Source organism: Trichechus manatus, unplaced genomic scaffold (genome assembly GCF_000243295.1).
Source record: "Trichechus manatus latirostris isolate Lorelei unplaced genomic scaffold, TriManLat1.0 scaffold00004, whole genome shotgun sequence".
Lineage (NCBI taxonomy): Eukaryota > Metazoa > Chordata > Mammalia > Sirenia > Trichechidae > Trichechus > Trichechus manatus.
Window position 1 is genome coordinate 34,698,319 of NW_004443940.1, and position 6,229 is coordinate 34,704,547.

Consider the following 6,229-nt stretch of genomic DNA (forward strand, 5'->3'; position numbering starts at 1 on the left):
GGAGTCCTTCAGTTCCCGCCGTCGCTCTGCAGGGCTTTGGAGTCCTTCAGTTCTGAAGGTTCAACTGGAAGATGTAGCTGGCTGCTCGATTCTTTCTCTGAGGAGCTTATTGGGAGTGCTCTGGGAGTGGTCTTTACTATTGAATGGGTATGAAATGCTACTTCGTGGTGTAAGTGCCTTGTCTTCACCTTGCTATCTGTAGGAGCATAAAGTTCATACCAAGAAATTTCTCTCCTCCCCTCCCAGGACTTTCCCACTGACTCCCCCTTGTCCATCACAGTTGTCTTTGGGTCTGGCCAGCTCTTCCTGCAGATGTTTTCATTTGGATGATTGCATCCTTCCCAACCTTTCCCATTTACCGAGAGTGCTGGGAGGTGAATCCTCTTAGACAGTAGCTTTTTGTGTCATTGGTGTTCTGATAGGTCAGTGGAGGCTCTCACAACATGACATTTAAATTGAGTGGGTTTTGTTTTTTAATCTCGTGTCAAGAGAATGAGCTGGGGAGTTGAACAGTGTTCTCCGTAGTCTCACTGTGTAGAAGATGCCGGTCTGATTCACACACTGTTTTCCACACTTCAGGTTTGCCTGGATGTGAGGACATGCTCTTCTCAGAGGCTGAGGACAGACAAACGGGGGTGTGCTGCTCTCTCGGACCCTTACAACTTTACACAAGCTGTGTGAAAGGCATTTAGTGTAAACCATGCCCCAAATACTAATCTGAGGGGTTTGTCACCCTCTTGTCCCTCTGAACAAATTTTCCTCTTCCTTCAGAGCTAAAATAAACCATGCTCTTCTGATGCGGCCACATTGTGTGGTGTCACTGTGGCCATTGGGAGAGTCTGTTGAGAGAATAGGGATCACGTTATAAATCCTCCCTCCCTTTTATTTCTAGAATTTCAGTGGCAGAATTTTTTCCCTTTTTCCTACTTGATACCCTTTTGCGACAGTAAAGAAGGATCTGAACCTGAGACTAACATAAGCCCTTCCTTGTCCTTTTTGCCTGTTAAGCTTTGTGCCAAGGAAGGCAGTGCCCTAGTGCTTGGCCTGCTTCCCTCTCTGAGTCCACGGCAGAGCACGGAGCTGCCTTGAGCAGTCCCAGTGCTTTTCATTCATCACTTCTCATTCCCAGGGCCTGACCGAAGCCAGAGAAGAGTCCTGGGTTATATCTGCTTGGCACCTGTGATTGTTGGGGCATCGGTGGGTATGCGAGGGCGCGGTGCCTAGGAGTTGGGCGTTGCTCTGTGTTCAGATTTATGACCATTTGACTCTGTACTCGAGGTCTGTCTGTCTACTTACGTCATTGTAATGATTTCACTCCTAACTCTGACATTTTTATTAAACGTGTGAATAGATATATAAAGATTGATACAAAAGAGTGTTTGTCTTTGGACAAATGGTGGTGGGGAAATCTTCCATACGGGGCTTATCATTTGGCCCTGATCACAAATGTTGGAGGACGTTTCTGCTCACAGAGTTGTCGCGTGGAAGCTGCAGGGCCTGTTCTTTTTTGGTAGCTAGTGGCTGATGCACAGCCAGCCTTCTTGTCTGGCCTGGAACCCTGGAAAGGTGACCAGTTTGGCATCTCAGATTGCCTGTTCCTACTTCCTTGTCTTCACCTTTTCCCTTGCTCTTCAAGAAGGATCAGGTTGGAGGAATAATGGCAGAGCTTTGCAGAGAGTAAAGCTTGGGAGTCAGGAGAGAAGGACGGGTGAGCACAGGTCTAGAGGAGGTGAGTAGCCATTCGGTATCCTTGGCCGAGAAGGACGGGGTGAGTGAGCTCAAAACCTACTCTGCTTGGTGGACAGTAGGGTTGGACAGGCAGTTCTGCTGTAATGTTTGTTTTGAAGATGCAGATGTGTTCCTTTGCGGTTGATATATTTGGAAACACTTTGAACATGATGTAAATTTGGGGTTTGTGTGTGATTTCGCCTGTGCGGAACGTTAAGTGAAGGTAGAGAACCACACCAGCTGCACGGAGCCTCACAGGAACCCACAGAGCGTACACCCAGCCTCACCCCTGGTGTTCTGCAGCCATCCACCTGATTTCAGAGACCACTCCCGCCACCACCCCACAGCCACTAGGGCCGCAGCCATCCATGGCCACCCCGGCCATGCAGCCATGCAGCCATGCCTCTTTAATTTCCCCCGTTCAGCCTTTTTATGGTTTTCCTTTCTGTGCTATTCTTTTTCTCTCACTCTTTTCCTATCTCTTTTGTTGTCTTTCTCACAGGGTGGTGGGCGCAGGAGCTGGGTGGTGGTGGGGGGGCGCAGGCCCTGGGCAGGGGGCGCCGGGCCCTGGGCTCGGGGCAGGCACACAGGCGCATGCTTCCACAAACAAACTGTAGATCTTTTTCAAGATGAAGTGTTCTGTATTCATTGTTGTGTTCATATATTTCTTAATCAACCGTTTGACATGTACAAAACCGTGCTGGTTCTTCTCTGTCACTGACAGAGTGTTATCGGTCTTGGCCACTGCTGCTGGCTGTTGAGCCAGTAATAGCAGCCATGACAGGGCACTCCCCGTGCCGGGCACCCAGCTGCCTGCTTTCATGCGCATCTCATCCTGCAGCAGCCCTGTATTACAGACAAAGACTGTCTTAGACAAGGAAATGGCCTCAGAGACTAAGGGACTGTTTTATTCAAGGATACACAGGAAGTGACAGCCAGGATGCAGACCGAGATTTGCCCACTCTGACTCTCTGCTGGCAGTGTGACTTAGTTTAGCTTCCTTTCTCCTAAACTCTGTCCTGCTAGGTTCCTTGCGAGGGTTGGGGGTCAGAGGCTTTCTCTTGATCTGCCCCGTTAGGTCGTACGGGGTTTCCCTTTCCCTCCTCCCATCCCAGCTCTGTCACCTGTGCAGTAGAGTCGCCCGAGCTGTGTCTCTACTGGTTCTGTGATGCTCTTTCTCTGTGTATCTGAAGCATAAATACCATTTTTCTCCTGAAAATCGCAAGACATACACCACTACCAGGCGCACTGTTTAATATAGAGATTGAGGGGGGCGAGGTATTCTTAGGGACATCTTTAAAATAACATTTTCTTTTAAAAAAAATGTTGCTACACAGTAATCAGTCATTGTACTCAGCATGGTAGAACAAAAGTCTGAAAATTCTTCTCAAAATGAAAATACTCTTCATAAAATCTGAGAGCTCCGATTTCTAGTGAATAATCTTGTAAGTTTCTATAAACGAAGGTAAAGGATAGCATGGGGTGGGAAGGCGTAATCTGCTGGGAAATGTGCCCGTTCCTGCAGACACCAGCGGGTGCCAACGTGCCCGTCCTGCAGACACCAGGGGGTGCCAACGTGCCCGTTCCTGCAGACACCAGCGGGTGCCTGAGGGAGCCGCTTTCAGAAAGCTGCCAGCTCGCCCTGTCACAGCTGCTTGAATAACCTCAGGGCTGGTTCTGGTCCACAAGTGCACTTTAAATGTTTAAACAGATAATAAATAAAAGCTAACGTCATCGTCTACATCTGCAGAGCCTTACCACACCTTAAAATGTCGGTGAATGTTTGAAAATGGTAATCTTTGAGTTTTTTTTATGGTTAATGCATTTTATCATATCTTAAAACTTTGCTGTGTACATAAGTTAGGATATTCAACTTCGAGGGATAGAAACCTACAATATGGCTGAAACAGGACTAACATTTATCCTCTCTCTTGGGAATGGAGACAGTCCAGGGCTGGTATTGTAGTTCCGTAATCACCCCAGACCCAAGCTCCTGTCATCTCCTTCTGCCTTCATTGCACAGCTGCCACTGAGGTGGAACCACAGTTACCTCTGAACCTCTGCGGACGAGACCCAGGCAGCAGCGTGGTTTAAAGCTCCTCAGAATTCTAATGTGCAGTGAGTTTAGAGAACCACTGGTGAGGTGGTTAAAGGTATAGGCTCTAGAGCTAGAGTCAAGAGCTGTGTGACCTTGAACAAACTACTGAGCCTCTATCTTTTTCCTCATCTGTAGAAAGGGAATAATCGTACCTACCTCGTAAGGTTGTTGGGAAGAGTAAAGAGTGCACAAGAAGTACTTAGAATGATGTCTCAGACATAAGGTAGCACTCAAGGCATTTTTGCAGTTTTACTCTTTCCTGGTTATATTTCTGGATGTACTGTAGTTTGCCAGTGTCCTTCCTGAAATGTGGAGCCAGAATGGGACACCACTGTTCCTGCAAGGCGAGCACCATGTGGGCTGGAACTGTGTCTGGCTCATTGACTGCCGTGTCTCCAGTGCCTGGTCCTGGTGCCTGCTCCACCTCCACCGTGTCTGTGTTCCGCAAGTGGAAAGGAGGAAAGGGAGAAGGTAATGGCCTCTACCTTTAAGGCCATTTCCCAGAATGGCACACCGTTTCTGCTAACAGCACAGTGGCCAGAATTTAGTTAGAAGTCCGCACCCAGCTGCAAGGGAGATTGGGAAATAGAGTCTTTACTTTGAGCAACTGTGCGCCTGGTTAAAGTTCAGGAGTATTTTTGCTGAGCGGTGTTAGACACCCACGCTGGGAAAGTTTGGGGGATGGGAGAGGGAGAAGGGGCACTATTTGGGGACACAATTTCCTCTTTTCGGTGTGTCCAGTCTGCCCTTTCCATTGAAAGAGAAGTGGCAAACTACAGAGAAGATTTGGGGCAAGGTTGGGCTATCCCTGAGTGACTCCAGGGTGGTCAGCTTTGTACATTGTCATGTCTAGGAGCTGATCCTCAGCTTTGTGGGCTCACAAACTCCATTGTGTCAGAGACCAGAGTTGTCTCAACTCGGGCCTAATAAGGCGCTCAAGAGAAAGACACTTATGTTCCGAGAAAGATAGGTCAGTGGATGAATCAGCTTGACCCGTGTCACCTGCGCTATAATAAGACACAGGAAGCCAAATCACAGCGGGCTGTGTGGTGACCGTGCAGCCGGGGTGAGCATTAGCTCTGCTGTATCTGCCCTATCACCACCTTCCAAGCCAGCTTATGGACACCACGTGGATTACTTTTATATGGTCTCTGCTTGGACTTGGGCTCATTCAGTGTTTGCATTTCCCTCGACAGGGTTTAACCCAAAATCTGGATGAGTGTCGTATAACACCGGAAGGCACTGCAGAGGTCATAAATACAAATCTTTCTTTTGATAAATAATGTTCAGAGAGGATAAGATTTGCCCCAGGTCACACAGCTTGTCCCTGGCTCGGCCAGGTCTAGGGGTCTTGTTGTTGTGTTAGATGCCGTTGAGTCGGTTCCGACTCATAGCAACCCTATGTACAACAGAACAAAACACTGCTGGGTCCTGCGCCATCCTCACAATCGTTATGCTTGAGCCCATTGTTGGAGCCACTGTGTCAATCCATCTTGTTGAGGGTCTTCCCCCTTTTCACTGACCCTTTACTCTACCAAGCATGATGTCCTTTTCCAGGGACTGATCCCTCCTGACAACATGTCCAAAGTACAATAAAATCAAGTTACTTGCCCAACGTCATCAACTGCCTAGAATGGACCAGGACTCACAACCATGTGTTAAACTTTCAAGCAAATCCTCTCCCTACCAGAATCCACCCCAACACTTCCTAGGAGCTTACTTTGATCATGGAGAAAAATGCAATGTTGCAGCCACTGTGAGTCCATCTTATTGAGGGTCTTCCTCTTTTTCATTGACCCTCTACCAAGCATGATGTCTTGGTCCCCAGGAAGCCATCTCATTTTCCATTCCACTGTAACTTCTTGGCAGAGATTTTGAGGAAACCTTTTAAGACTCATAGTGTTCATGCTGGAAAGCAGCTTACAAACCACTTCCAACTGCCCGAAAAGAAGGCGCTGGAGGCTGCTGCTCTGGCGTCCAGAAACCTGGTCAGGCCACCGGTCCTGCAGCTTCAGCATGGCATCAGCAGGGGGCAGCGCTGCGCCGCCTGCTGGGCACCTTGTTCTCTGGCTGCCCTTTGCGGCTGGAAGGAATTCACAGATGGTAAAAATGGCTAGCTCAGTGTGGGTCTTGGGCACCCCCAGCCCCTCAAAGCCTTGACTGCATCAAGTCCTAAAATGAATAAACGAGAGGAAGTGGGTCAGACACCACCATCTGTAGGTGTAGTAGGGTTGGTGGGGAGAGGGTTTGTCCTCCTGGGCCAGTGGGAGACTCAGAGGCTCGCGGCCCAGTGACCAGGGATGTGGGTGTGTGGAGAGGGAGGCAGAGATAACAAGGCTCAGTTTGGACCTGCTGCCTCTTCCCTCCCAGTATTCCTGCTGGGGGGGCCAATCCCCTTCCCAG